We start from the raw sequence: 14644 nt of genomic DNA, 5'->3' as shown, positions 1-14644 counted from the left end.
CACTTAAATTACTCAATAGCTCTCCCTAATTTGGTCTACCACATCCTCACAGATAATTAGGAATCGCCGTTGCAATTCAAACGCTATCACGCGACGTTTCCGCAGCAGTAGTATTGGAAGCCGCGAGGGATTCGGGCAAACGTTGGCGAAAAATCTTGAACCACACGTTCATAAAAACAAACTTCAGTAGGTTTATCACTTACTTCACTTGCCCCAGTGCATATTAGCGTACTATTTGGTGTCTTGGCCATCACATGTCTTTGCTTTGCTGTTAACACTCTGTATACAAAGTGTTGCGTTCAATAACTCAGAGGTATTGTAGAAATCGATTTCAAAACTATCACAATCTAGCACTATGACTACTACGGCTCACCGGTCACCTTGGCAACGGATTTGTACAACGGCGACGACGCTGTACTCAATTTGACTTTGGCTTTTGGTCTTTTTTGCTTTCATTTCAAGCATCAGTACACGTTCTACATCCCACCTGCTCGCCAGTTTTCGAAAAAAAAAATTAAGGCAGTTCCACTCGACGTGAAAGCTGTTAGAAATGCGGAGCAGTGATTCGCCAGCGTTTCACCTGCGTTATTCTTGTGAGTACCTCGTGTTTGTGTTGTTTTTCTGCAACGCATGATACATAGCGTAATGACATTTCGTGATAGAGGCGGTGTTCCTCCAACTCTACCGCCAAGAGGGGCTGTGGAGCCCTCTCTTGACTAGTTTCATATCAGCCTGGCGTTGATACCGAAAGTGGTCAAGAGAGGTTCCCGCAGCCCCTGAAAAGGCCTATAAACAGACACTGGATTAAGTTTTCATTAATTTGGGGTAAATAATGTGCCCATGATGTTTTCTTTATTTTATATTACTGTGCACTTATTTGCGGCCTGGCAATGGCATGCGTCCGTGGCAACGGCGCAGCGCAAAGATAACCCCTACATTTTGCACACCAGTAACGTGGTTCGGTGGCGCAGCGCCATGGCTCCCGGACGAGCTACGAAGACAAACCGGGCCCCTGAAGTGCTCCGTGCTTAAAAGGGTCATTGTTCCCGATCTTGTGATTGTACTGATACCTCAGCGTTTCCTACGGACCTTATTGCTCGATATACTGACAGGCCACCGCAAGTAGTCTATGGACGGCAGTATCTACTAAATGCATTAAAAAGTAAATAATACGGTTTAAAACTATGCGGTCCGTAGTTTTCAAACCGTATAGGCAAGTTTCATGCGCTCACCGTTGACATACCCGTTCTGCTTGGAGGGGGGTGCGGGGGGGGGGGGGGGCGATATTTCAATGTGAAGGTTTCACGGCCCGATGCGATGTGTTCCGTGGTCGAGTGGTTTGGCTTGGTTTGTTTGACGGTAGGATGCCTACGACGCGGGAGGAAAACGGACAGCCCCAAGTTTGCCCCCTTGAGTAAATCTGTCGTCATTCCAAGTTGCATTCAGCTAATTAGCTAAGAAGTATGCAAATTACAAGCAAACTTGTTTTGATTCCTGCACTCCCTTCCCAGCGCCCGACTTCACTGGTCATCCTTTTTCACAGAGGGGAAGGGCGCTGAACTTTTATGATTACTCTCCATTGTGCAACACACAATGTGAGAAAGCCAGCTTACAAAGACCAAACTTACACCAGCCGGCCCTCTTAAAGTCGGCTTCACTTCTAAGCCCAAATGCATTTTTTGGAAGAGATCTTTTCCTGGGGGCAATATGCGCCATCGTATACATCAAACTATGTAGGGCCGTAGGTGGACACGTGGCCGAAGAGGGAGGGTGTGCGGAAATAAAGAGAAGGGGCGCGGCTTTTCCTGGTCTATGCACACAAAAGCACGAGGAATTAAGCCTATAACAGCTCTGCTCTAAAAAAAAAATACCTTCGTACAATGCTTCCAATATTTTCACAATGGAAATGACACCTAAAAATGTACCCTGTACATATCTCCGCGGCGATGAAGAAAAGGGAACGACTATCATTTCCTGCTTTGAAAGCAAGTACATCATTCAATCTGCGTTACAAAGCCTCTGAAATAACCTACGGAATAGTGTTTAGATCTCCAACAAAAATGAAGGAATGCGCGGAACAGCACTTTCGTCCCAGCGCAAGCTCCGGGGCCGGTTTTATTTACGCGGTATATGCAGTAAGCTGCCATGATATTGCCGCGCACCATGCATTGGGTTTGTTTGTTTATGTTTTCTTTTTATTCCGCACGGTTATCTCATTCTGACACGGAGAGCGTTTCGCCCCAACGTCACTAGCCTAGAATAATAATCTTTGGTCTACATTGTTCTACATGTAAATCGACGGTTCGAGAAACACTCGCGCCGAAAGATAAAAGCCTGCAGAGCAGACGCCGTGGTATTCGACTCGCCGACGCTCGCTTGCGCACGTCACTTGGCTGACTGCTGCGTCGCCACCTGTGTATTCTTTGAGTTGTTAGGGGAGCACAAGTTCGCTCCAATAAACTTGTTTTCCTTGAAGACAACTGCGTCGTCTTTGGCTTCGTGACAATATCTGAAATAGTGACCGAGCTGAGCGTTCGAGTGCAGTGACTCCCGAAAACGACGTAAAAAAGCAAGTCCGTCAAGTCGAGAGGGTATGCTAAAGGGCTTGATTATGTCAAGAGGAGAGCAGCCATGCCCGTGTGGACAAAACCAGGCCCCGCTGTGACACCAGCTATACTCCTGCATGTTGTAATCTATCCATCCGTCCACCCTGCCCTGTCCTTGCCGGTTCCCCAAGGAAGCGCCGTAGTGAGCGACGGCGGGCGTCGGTCACCCCTCGAGAGACGTACACGTGTCTTTCGATAACCACTCACGATGAAGTAAACGTTAGACGCCCAGCACAGCTAGCTGCACAGATAATTAGACAGAGACCCAACTTCAACTACAAAACAATAATTGTGAAGTCAATGCAGTGCCGAAAATAAGTGTTTCAGATCCCGTTGTTTGGCTATGCTACAAATTATTAAGCAGTGCACAATGCACCGAATATCATAACACCAAAAGTAATGCCTGTAAGAGAGGTTTATTAAAAAGAAGTGCTTCATTATTGTCCCAGCGAGCACAGCTATTGCCCGTCGTCTCATCCGCTCAGAGTAATTACATCCCCAGAGACTCCTTCACCGTGAGGAAGGCTGTCGAAGACCTTTACGCGTTCATCACTAAGCAGACGGGGACGACACCGTTGATGGCTTTTGCGACGCGGACCATTACAAGCTGCGCGCACTTTGTTTCCAAGGATCTGTATGGCATGCGCAGACTTTGTTGTTACTTTGATATCCCTACAAAAACCTGTTTTTTCTGTTCTGCCCACCGAATTCAAGAAACGTCAAACTGGAGGAACAGAAAAACATCAAGGTTGTCGCTTATTCCTCATTCTTCATTTCAATGCGCTGCACGTGGCATGCATTAATGCGCAAGATGGAAGCTTCGCGAAAGATTGAGTGAATCGTGCTTTCTCCTTGCCGTAAGGCGACAGCACCCTGTGGGCTCCGTTTCTGCTTCCGTTTTTATATTCATCTCTACGCTAGCAAGGCTACTTTACGAGCGACGTGGGTGTGGAGTCTGTTTCACCACAATGACCCAAGGTTACAGGTACCATTGTGACAAACGGAACAAATAACAATGTCCAACGCGCCATCTCACTAAAACGTTAGGACAAATTGATGCTAGGAAATTGTAGTTTACGTAAAACGGGTGCAACCCAGACCAACACCGACAGCACATCTGGCTTAAACCATTGGTATTCAGGTTTCTCTGACGTCGTGCCCTTAGCTCCTGCGATCCTCTTCATTTCCATAAAAGCAAATTAAGTGATGATGATGATTATTATTATTATTATTATTTCTATTGGTTTCCCCTTTGTATCGGGGTGATGACATGTCATCTTACCAAAAAGGACTAATATACCTATGTTTTACACTTTTGGTTCAATACTAGCGCTGCTTAGGGCAGGCACAAAAAGCTTATTAGGCACAAAATACTTTTTTTTTTCCATTACAGGTGGTAACTGTCCTAGGCAATATTCCCCTCTCTGCTTTTCGTCCGCCAGCATTCTAATCTTCTTTTCGTCCCCTCGACAGCCTTGAAGTTAACTTCCTCTGGGATACCCTTAAATCCTAGGGCTTCTGAAAGCCCAATATTCCCTTCATGTAGATTTGGATGGATATTCTCACATTCTAACACGATGTGCCGCATAGTTTCTGTTTCTTTTCCGCAGACCACGCATACCCCATCATTTTGTGAATACTTCCCCACAAAACTCTTAGTTCGCAGGCAACCTGCTCTAGCCTCAAAAAGCAAAGCACTGCCCTGGGAATTATCGTAGAAATTTTCCTTTCTGATGTTCATCTTCTCAGCCCTTTACATCTCTAACGACATTTTAGCTTCCATTTTTTCCCTCCATTTATTCGTTTCAATCTGCCTTGCCTCTTTTTTGGTTACCTTGGCTGTTTTGGATTCCCCACTGTTCTTTCCGTATTTCATCTTTAGCCTTCTAGTCTTTCTTAACCACTGCGTGTCCACGCTTTTCAAGTATAGGTACCTAAAAACCTTAGCTGCCCACCTTCGTTGATCCATTGCCCTCAACCTCATCTCAAAGCATATTTTACTCTGAGCTTCTCTAACTTCAAACGACGCCCAGCCCATATCTCCCTGAACTGCTTCGTTAGTTGTTTTTCCATGCGCGCCTAAGGCCAAACGTCCTACCGTTCTCTGGTTTACTTCAAGGCCTGATAGAACGTCTGATTTTAAGCAGAGTACAGCATTCGCAAACGTGAGACCCGGAACCATTACTCCTTTCCAGTTGCTCCTCGTGAGTACTTAAGTAGTTATCCCCTTCGTTTATCCACACTCCCAAATATTTATATCCCTTCACTCTAGGTAATTCGCCTTGCTGGATAGACACTACGTCGGTGGTAGCGTCATTGAAAACCATTATTCCTGATTTTTCTGCACTGAAATTTAATCCGAGGTCAGTGGCTTCCTGGCCGCAAATATTTATTAGCTGCTGCATATCGGTTTGGTTATCAGCTAAAAGAACAATGTCGTCTGCGTATAACATTCCCGGAATATGCTGTTGTACCACTTCGCCTTGCAGCATATGGGTTAGGCTAAACCCTACTTTACTTTCTTCCAGTTTCTTTTCTAACCCTGCCATGTAAAGCATGAACAGTATTGGACTCAAAGGGCATCCCTGTTTCAGTCCCCGATGGATGTTGATCTGCTGGGCGCATTTCTGTCCTTCCCAAGTACGGTGCACTCTATTGTCTTTATAGATTGCTATAAGGAGCTGTACTAACTCGTCATCTAATCCCTGGAGTTCTAAGTGTTCACTGAGTGTTCTAAGTGGAGTTCACTTAACTTGTCATCTAAGTGTTCACCCCCCCCCCCCCCCCCCCCCATTATGTACTGCATCCTATAGCAACCGTGGTGTGCACTGCAACGCGAACCCGAAGACCCACCTTGCAACGGCAGTGCCTGAAACCTCATATATCGCGTGTAGTGCATCCTGGCAGCGTTAGGGTTCAGTTACAGAAAGTGTGCTTTCATTATCATCCCAATACTTTCCCGTTTGCATTTCTTTTCTTCACTCTGTTACTGACTGAGAGCCTCGGCCAATCGTCCTTGTAAACAATATACCCATATTTAACGTTACGTATCCGTAACACTGGGCTGTACGACATACCAAATACCAAGCAACGTCAAAATAGTTGTACGTCAGGCTGTAAGCACTGGTTGACGACTGTAGAGCTGAAAGAGTAACGTACAGGCCTGACATAAGTCCATCATATAGCCCCCTGTTCGCACTGCTAGCCCGCCATCTTTTAGAGAGCTCACCATACGAGCCGGGGCCAGCTCTTTTCCTTATCATGTCCCCACACTCTTAGCAAAAACGGACTAACGGGGCATCGGCATTAGTCCTTTTGGGGACTGAATGTGTTGCAATTAGCATTAGTCCGTTTTGGGATTAACGGCAAAAAACCAACTGTTAGTCCCTCTTCACTTAGTCCCTTTGCGCTTCAACTGTTGGTCCGTCGCCAATAGTCCAATGGAGACCAACCGTTGCTTCTCTGAGTATCAATCGCTGATCTTTCTCATTACTCCCCACATACTAGTTCATGGTTTCAAGGCTAATGTTCATACTTCCTAATGCTGGCCTCTGGATTAACCGTTCATACTAAAAAGCGATGTGTTGGTCCGTTCAAATACTCCACGGGAAGTGACTGGAAAGTTTAGCTCCAACCTAAAAAGGAGCTGGCTACTCCAAACATTGGAGTAAAACGGCAGAATGTTCACCTTAATGAACCACAACTTAGAATAAGTACATTAAAAGAGCAACGGTTGAAAGATCACACAAAGAACCTATATACATCCATATACAAACAATACAAATGGCCATGACGCGACACAGAAACACTCACCTATATACCTAACACCATTTTGTTTCCAAATTGATGCAGAGGAATGTGCACGTATTTAGTAGTGTTCGCACATCTTCATCACTTGAAAAAAACTTTCTTAAAGCAAGAAAGGCATTGGTTTGGTTATGTACATTTTCCCACGGTCCCAACAGTTTCTGCAAAGATAGGGGTATCCGAGATAGCAGACTAAGCTTGCCACTTAATTTTTTCCGTATCCCACACTTATCCCACACTTATCGTATCCCACACTTTGCTCGATGATGTCATCGGGCATAAAGTGGCACAGAATTACCACCCACGTGTACGTTTGCCTATAAAGACTGCAGTTCCTTACGCATTTGCATTAAAGTTCTTTGTGTGGTGCGGTAATCTAGCGTTCCTGAGCGGCGAAAACGCCATTTAGCAAGACGTCGAACTGCGCGCAGCCGTGCATGCTCTCCGTTTACACCATCGCTGGCGCATAAAACAGGAACCCACTGTATCCTGTGGATTTTTCCATTTGTACGAAGGTGTCAATATTTCCAGCGGTATCTTAGGAATGATCGTTATGAAAGCGGAAAGCACCCCTGTTGGTAATGCATGCCATCCTTGGCTGCTGAGTCAGGCAAATTCGTTGGTGTTGAATTAAGACAGGGAGGTGATCGCTGCCGTGAGCGTCAGCATCGACACACCATGACTCCTCCGATGCAATGTCTGAAGGGCATAACGCCAAATCAAGAACATTACTGTAACCTACTCCTCTAAAATACGTCGGTGCGCCGTAATTGTTGGTAATGCATGCCATCCTTGGCTGCTGAGTCAGGCAAATTCGTTGGTGTTGAATTAAGACAGGGAGGTGATCGCTGCCGTGAGCGTCAGCATCGACACACCATGACTCCTCCGATGCAATGTCTGAAGGGCATAACGCCAAATCGAGAACATTACTGTAACCTACTCCTCTAAAATACGTCGGTGCGCCGTAATTCAATGCACATAAGATATTACGCTCAATAATTTCCTCCAGTAATCAGCCCCGACTGCATATCCGCTGGGATCTCCATGATGGACTACGAGCGTTGAAATCACCGTATACAACAAATGAAGCTGACAGATTTCTAAATAAATTATTAAACACAGATGAGCTCACAGTTGTTTGCGGCTCTAAGTAGGCACTAACGACAGTGAAAATGAAGGATGCACACCGCACTTTCCCTGCAACGCACTCCGGCTATGAAGAAGTTGATGAGCACACGAATTACGAGGGTAAATCTTTCAGCTCACAAAGCATAACACGGCGAGTCCATTTGGTTTCTTAGCACGATACTGCACGTAGTTAGCCAGGCGAAATTGGTCGGTTACTCGTGTTTCACACAAAGCTTTTTTTTAACTGGAAAATTATAAAAATGCGCAAATTGATGAAATACACTGCTCTTGTTGAAGACCCCATTAGTGTTCCATTGGAGAATAGCTGTCCGTTGGAACGTTATAAATATACCCGCGGCCTGTAAATTCCCCCAATGTTAATACACTCTTGTACTTTTCTGAATAAATTTGAATTTGAATTTGAATTTCAATCGGCAAGATACAAATCGATAGATACAAATCGGCTAGATAGAAGGTATATAGAATATCGGCAAGAATGAAAGAGCGGGCCTGTGGCAGGGATAGCAGAGCTTGGATTTCTGGAAGGGAACTAGCTTGTGGAAGGAGACGGATGATAGAACGGAGCGATAAAATGAGGTTCCGTATAAATGCCCTGTCAGATATTTCTTTATCAGACTGCGGAACTGGTGGCTTCTGCGGTCGTGCAGATACGCCCTGGGACCGCCGGGTATAGGTATCCAAAGGGACGCTGATGAGATGGATTCGCCATAGGGGTAGCGCCTTAGGTCACCGTAATCGACTTAGGTACGAAATTTCTTGAACAAGGTGGAGGCCGGGGTGTCTGTTGTGATGAGTCAGCGGTGACTTCGGCATATGTTCCTCGCGATGTCGACAGCTGCTGTTGAAATGGGGTATTGCCTCTAGCGTTACCCTTGTTCGGCTTACTGCGCCTCAACGTTGGTGGATTTTCGTGTTATTATATGCTTTCTTGCTCCTGTAGCAGCTTTTTAGCGGGGGAGATCCTCCGAAAGTTGCCGCATGTGATGCGCCACAGTTGGCACACTTTGGCTTTCTCCTTTATAGGAAAACCTTCTGACTCTGGGGGCCACAGCACGCCTTCCAACGCAGGGGTTCGCGACAAAACTTGGCAATTTTTTTATGGCGCTGGTATTTGTAGCACTGTATCGCTGTTCCGAAGTACTCTGTGACAGGGTGGCTGGTGAAGCCCATGAAAACACGTATGGGCATAGGGCGGTCTGGCCGAAACTGTAATACAATGCTTCGAAGAAGACGCTCTTCCACTGAGCCATTTTCTCCGGGAACAAAATACTTCTGTCGGCATACAGATAAACTCCTACTTCCGTAAAGGCAGTTTTCTGTGTACTCTATGGGTACGTCATTTAAACGGCCGAGGTTGAGGCAGTAAGAGCGGGGAATTTTGGCCTTGACTTCTTATGAAGCTATCTTGGAATTTTCCAGTAGCTGCTGAGCAGCACCCAGAGAGGGAACACTGAGAGAGAAGCTGCCATCTCGGTTGGTGCTAGGACTTAAACCTTGTTCCTTAGCAACTGCAACGACCTCTCTTGCCACCACGTTCGGGCTCACTTCCCAAAAAGACGCTTCAGACGCAACTGGCGTGAACACAATTGGGATGCCCGACGGCCTGCTCTTGTGATATGTCACCGTTATACATTACCCGCCTTAAGCGTCTTCATTGGCATCCATGTACTCTGGCACAGAGTACATGGACGTTGTTTCGTCGTAATCAGATCAGTCGACTCGAGCTTTCTTGGGATGCGCACTATCGCCACTGGTTTCATTCAAGGCATCCTATCCCACCCATGACGGAAGGGATCAGAAACAGTCTAACGAATTTCTAGTGGTACAGAGCCACCACTTAGAACGCCTTCCGGCATGATGTTGTGAGGGACACATTGATGAGGATCCATGGGCGGGTACAAGCCAGCGATGAGACTGGGAGGCCCCAGCAATGTTCGGTTCATGGCCCCTCAAGAAGGGCCATCAGGCCAGTCACCGGTGCTCGGGGCTGAACTGCTTGCTCGCAAACAGGCAAAACATCAAACCAGCAATGTCTGTTGGGGCACAGTCGTTAAAGGAGCCATGAAGAGAAAATACAACTTTGTTTAATTTGAAAGAACTAGAATTCAGTACCTCACTCGGCTCCATTACAGCCACGCGTTGCGCTGCTGAGCACAAGGTCGCGGGTTCGATTCCCGGCCGCGGCGGCCGCTTTTCTGATGGAGGCGAAAAACAAAAACGCCCGTGTGTACGAGATTTCGGCGCACGATAAAGATCCCCAGGTGGTCAAAATTAATCCGGAGCCCTCCACTACGGTGCGCCTCATCGCCTGCGTTGCGTCGGCGCGTTAAACCTACAATCAATCAATCCATTACAGCCACAAAAGATGTCCTTTAACGAAAAAAAAGCGAGAAGTATTAAAAAATTTCGAATTTTGCGCCACAGTGACGTGTTATTAGCAAGAATGACGTCATACGGGCCAACAATAAAGCATAATTTTCAGTGCGTTAACTGCACGTTAGCATTCAAGTGATGCGGTCAAATGGCACTAGAGGCCCTATTACAGACGTCCAGTCATGTGTCGTCGCGACAGGTCAGTTAGGCGGCCGCCAATCGCACAAACAAGGTTCCGTGACGTCATAGAAAAGTTGCGGGAAATTGGCTAGTGGGTCGCGACTGCTTCACACGTTTTCTTCAACCTCTCCGTTATTTGTTCGAAGATTGCGATGATATTGGTATCATTGTTATCGGGACTAAGCAGTCTTTCTAATAAACCCAACTTGTATTTTGTCTTCATGGTTCTTAAAAAGACCAAAACAAAGCTTATAACTGCTAAAACTGAGGCATAAAAGCAAAAAGAGGTCAGCTGAGAAACGAAGCCGGGTTGTAGGTTCTTCGTCATTAGACCCACAATTCGTAAAGCAAATGTAAAGATGAGAGACCAGAAATAGTACTTCTTGGCCACCTAAAATAATCACGACAAAGAAAAATAAAACACTGTGTGAGCAACATACAAAACAAAAGTAAACCATACTTCCCTCTCAATGTCGGAAAATCTTTAATTCGAAGGCTTGTTAGGCACTCCTTGCAAAGTCGATGCGCCCAGTATTGGGCTATTGCGGGTACCCAGGGCGGCCACATGGCTGCTACCACATGTAGTAGCCATGGCGGCGGGTACATGGCGGCCACATGTGGCTACCCAGGGCGGCCACAGGGCGGCCAGGGCGGCCACATGGCCACACAGCGCAGCGTGCTCCACTTGCACGAGGTACTTGTCCGTTGAGAGGAGACAACTGTCTTCTATGTCGCTTTCAGCAAGGGGCGCATGTCGTCACGCGCCTGCAAGAAAGAAATAGGGCAACAAAACAAGTGTTATAGAGGCATTCAAAGACATTTCAGGCAAGCAGAGACCTCATGACAAAAAGAGAAAAGACTCAGAAGGCAATAACGGGTGCTGTGTGAAGAAAGCACTTAAACACGGGTTTTAAAATGCGGGAGAAAAAAAGCAAGCCAGAAACTGCCCTATGCAATCTACCGAGCGGAGTGCTATTCTACGATTAGAAAAGGAAGCTTTGCAATATTGCGCGCTTTTAAGCTAAGGGCCCCTTGCTATTCGAACGAGTCTGCAAACGAAGTAATTCGTGGCAGGACGCAAAAATGAGAAGAACTCAAGTTTCCAGCAGCCATAACAAAAATCGGTAAAAAGAAAAACACCCCAAAAAGCAAAAAGATAGAAGCAAAATCAACGCTTTATAAAGTGAAGCCAAATGTGGCCTGTGAAGTGCACTGAGTACAAGACTACGGATTATTTAAGACCCTGGCCACGGTCGTTAACATTCGAAACTCAGGCACTGTTATTTTTTTCGACTCCACTAGAAAAGACGCCACTCAAACAAGTAATAGAACCTGGAGACTCTTGCTCATTAACACAACGCATTGAACCATTGTATCAGGGCGACACAAAACAGTGGCGCTATGAAGATTGCTCAATATTCGCATGCAGGTTCTCTGTCATGTTCAGACTCTGACGAAGCATGAAGCAAAGGTCTCTTTCCTCTTTTCACGAGGCATGTAAGGAAACAGACGCTTCCTGTCACCACCAGCTCTCAAACAAAAAGGTGTGAGTGCAATCAAAAATTAAAAAACCAACAAGAAAGATTTGATTAATGGAATCAAAGCTGCTTTCCTGAGTTTAGGGTGCGAGTGTTACGATTATGCGCTCCGCTGTATACCGTGTTCGCGCGTCCTGCAAGTTGCGGAGTGCTGCAGTCACTGCTTTGTGGCAGAGCTTACCACTACGTGAGCGTTCCGCGTGGGCGCCTTGTTGGCGGGGGCTCAAGCCGTTGCACCAACAGCCAACTGTTCAAGTTGAAATCTGCCCGGCGGTGTGGACGCCGAATCCAAGATCTCCTCTCCCCCCGCTCTCAGGCTCAATAAGCGCCGCTGCTGCCGGCCCCTCACGAAATATGGAAAGAGCGTTGTGAGGGTCTGTACTATGTTCGGGCCGTGTGCAGAAAGCACTAGAAGAACTTTTTGACCGTTAGTACATCGGGCGTAAATACGGGGTGCCTCCGAGCGCAAAATTCATTCCTTTTGGAGCAGCGCATCCACGCTGTCGCTCTGATCGAGTCCTGTACTGTAACCTCGCCCGGAAGAATATTGTTCCTGCATTGCTTCCACTCATGTCGCGCCATGCAGCAAACTAGTTAAGTCTGCCTTCGGCTTCTTTTCGTCTTCACCAAGGCAGCAACCTTTGCTGGCCGCTCATTATCACGCTAGCACATGCATGACGGAAGCGACGGAGCGCGGTTCGGGGGCGCCTTTCCGTACATAAAAGTGTGTAGAAAAAGCTCATTATTTATTTCTGAACGTGATGTCGGAGAATGCGTCTTTATCTCCGAAATGTGATAAGTGCCAAATTTTCTCAATGTTTGAAAAATAATAGATATCCTTATTTTTTATTCGGTACATGTCTGCCATTATGATGACAACACAAGTTTTCCAATATTCGGCCTCAAAGTAGAGTTAGCGCAGTGCGATGACACCGCGTCGAACGTAATTTTCCCGTAACTTTCTGACTACAATCTCATAATTTCTATTAAAATTTGGTGTCACTGCATGCCGCTATTGAAGCTTATCACTCGGGCGCTCTTATTTTCGGCCATGCACGTTTGCCGAGTCAGCTAAAGCGCTGCAACGTCTTGACTACGAGTTAAACACGCATTTCGCATTTTCGGCTTGAAATGAGATACCGCTGTATTGTGAAAAAAAAAAAAACAATGAAACTAGCCGAGAAGTGCAGAAAGATACTCCGGTTCTTTCAGGAGGGTTATATTATGGTGAGACCAAGCGTTCGAGGAAAACTTCATTTTGCTGTCCTGTTGTGGTCCGGCAAATTAGAAGTTTGGGTTCCGCATAATATCGAGAAAAAATCCCGAATTCAGCCAAATTACTTCAGGTTTTAGCCGCCATTGCCTAGTTTTATTCTTGACGTGGTTGTGGTTAGGGTGGTGCAACTATTTTTTCCCTAATAAGCCTCCCAGTGTAAGAGTCAATCGCAGATCCCATGTTTTGCCAGTTTGTTTACAAGTTTTCTGCTTAAAATATCCGGTTTTCTTTTAAATTTAATATGCCTGCAAGTAATTCTTGTTTCTTAACACAACGGTGTTTTTGTTTTAGTGGTCATGTGTTTGCCTAAAAAGTTAGAGTCTTCAAGGGTCTCGACCACGTGTTAACCCGTTTTATGCGTTTTCTGGTTATAAAATTAGTAAAACGGTAATTTCAAATGAAAACAGTTAGCGGTTAGGTTCCTGTGTGTAAGCAGGTCCTGAAGGGGTGGTTATGTATGCGGTCGGGCCAATCGTCTGAAAAAAAAAATGCGTTTTTACTATTTTAAGGTTAAGTAAAAAGTTAAGTTAATATTGACCGAAACAAATAAAAAACTAGGTCTTCAATGGCAGTATTGTACAGCCAATTGACTGGCTTTGGTTTTTAAAAAATCTGAAGCTCTGGCGCTAGGATACAAGCTCACAAACTTGAAAAAAAAATCGCTTCAATACACGCTGTGAAGGTGGTTGGAAAGAAAAGCTCTGAACGACCACCACAACAGTTCCACGTGCGACGTCACTTGAATTCACACACATGGCTCTAGAAAGAGTGAAACCAGAGATTACCGCCATTACCGCCTCTCTCACCGTGTCCCCCCGGCACACACCAAACTCACTATCCAGCAAGACGACAAATGACGTCGTTTACAGACGTCATTTGTAGTCTTGGCCAAATTACACCTGAGCCAAATTCACGTGATTCATCCAGCCATACATCCTTCACCCAACTATACTGCATACCAGTTCCTCGGCACCGTTCAGCACTTGATGCGGGGATGCCGGAGAGGCCGGTATACAGTAATAACCACGCCTGAGCAGAGGGAGGAGGCGTTGCGGTGCCGTCGCCCGGGCGGCCGCGATCGTCGCCAAAACGGCGGCCACCGTCGTCAACTGATTGGATAGTTGGTTTGTGTCCAGTGGTGGTGGTAGTGGTGGTTCCAGTGAAATGGCACGTACCCACTCAGGGGGATTGGCCAGGAAATGGGCGCCTTACCGAAAGAAAATATGTAATTTTTGTAGGTAAAGAAAAATATTTAACTATTAGGATGGATTAGCAGTAGATGACTAGAGAAATAAAAGTAAGGAGATTAGAGGAAGAAATAAAAAAAAGGTAAAAACGAACACCATTTAATGAAAATTGGAAGTAAGAAACACGAAGAAAGTGTTCGCCAATAAATGTGTTTCTTCTTCTTCTTCTTCTTCTTCTTCTTCTTCTTCTTCTTCTTCTTCTTCTTCTTCTTCTTCTTCTTCTTCTTCTTCTTCTTCTTCTTTGCGCAGCTCAGTATGTTTACATATTTCTGTGGATGCCGCTTGATGACGTTGTCAACAAATTTAGGCTCCATAACAAAATTAACAAAAAGGCGTAACAGAAACAGCTCTGCGCGTCATGGAATACGAGACTTTCAATGCCGGTGTCCCCAAAGATGTAGGTATTCCTGGGGAGGCTGTAGCGTGAAAATGTCTCGCATGTGGTCAGAAGGCATACATAGGTTCGTA

The 14644-nt window shown here is 45.9% G+C and overlaps 1 long non-coding RNA gene across 1 annotated transcript in view; it reads right to left on the bottom strand.

Annotated features, from left to right (window-relative positions):
- Positions 1-10414: 10414 nt before the first annotated feature.
- Positions 10415-14644, bottom strand: part of LOC144172476 (uncharacterized) — an 86295-nt gene continuing 82065 nt past the window's right edge. The window contains exon 3 of the long non-coding RNA XR_013323021.1: positions 10415-10880. This is a non-coding gene — a long non-coding RNA (uncharacterized LOC144172476). The remainder of the gene's footprint in view (positions 10881-14644) is intronic.

This window comes from Haemaphysalis longicornis, unplaced genomic scaffold, assembly GCF_048455015.1.
Source record: "Haemaphysalis longicornis isolate Haplotype H1 unplaced genomic scaffold, Haemaphysalis longicornis Haplotype H1 scaffold_1, whole genome shotgun sequence".
NCBI classification, from domain to species: Eukaryota; Metazoa; Arthropoda; class Arachnida; order Ixodida; family Ixodidae; genus Haemaphysalis; species Haemaphysalis longicornis.
Note: the sequence above shows the minus strand (reverse complement) of the source record. Positions and strands in the feature narration are given on the sequence as shown.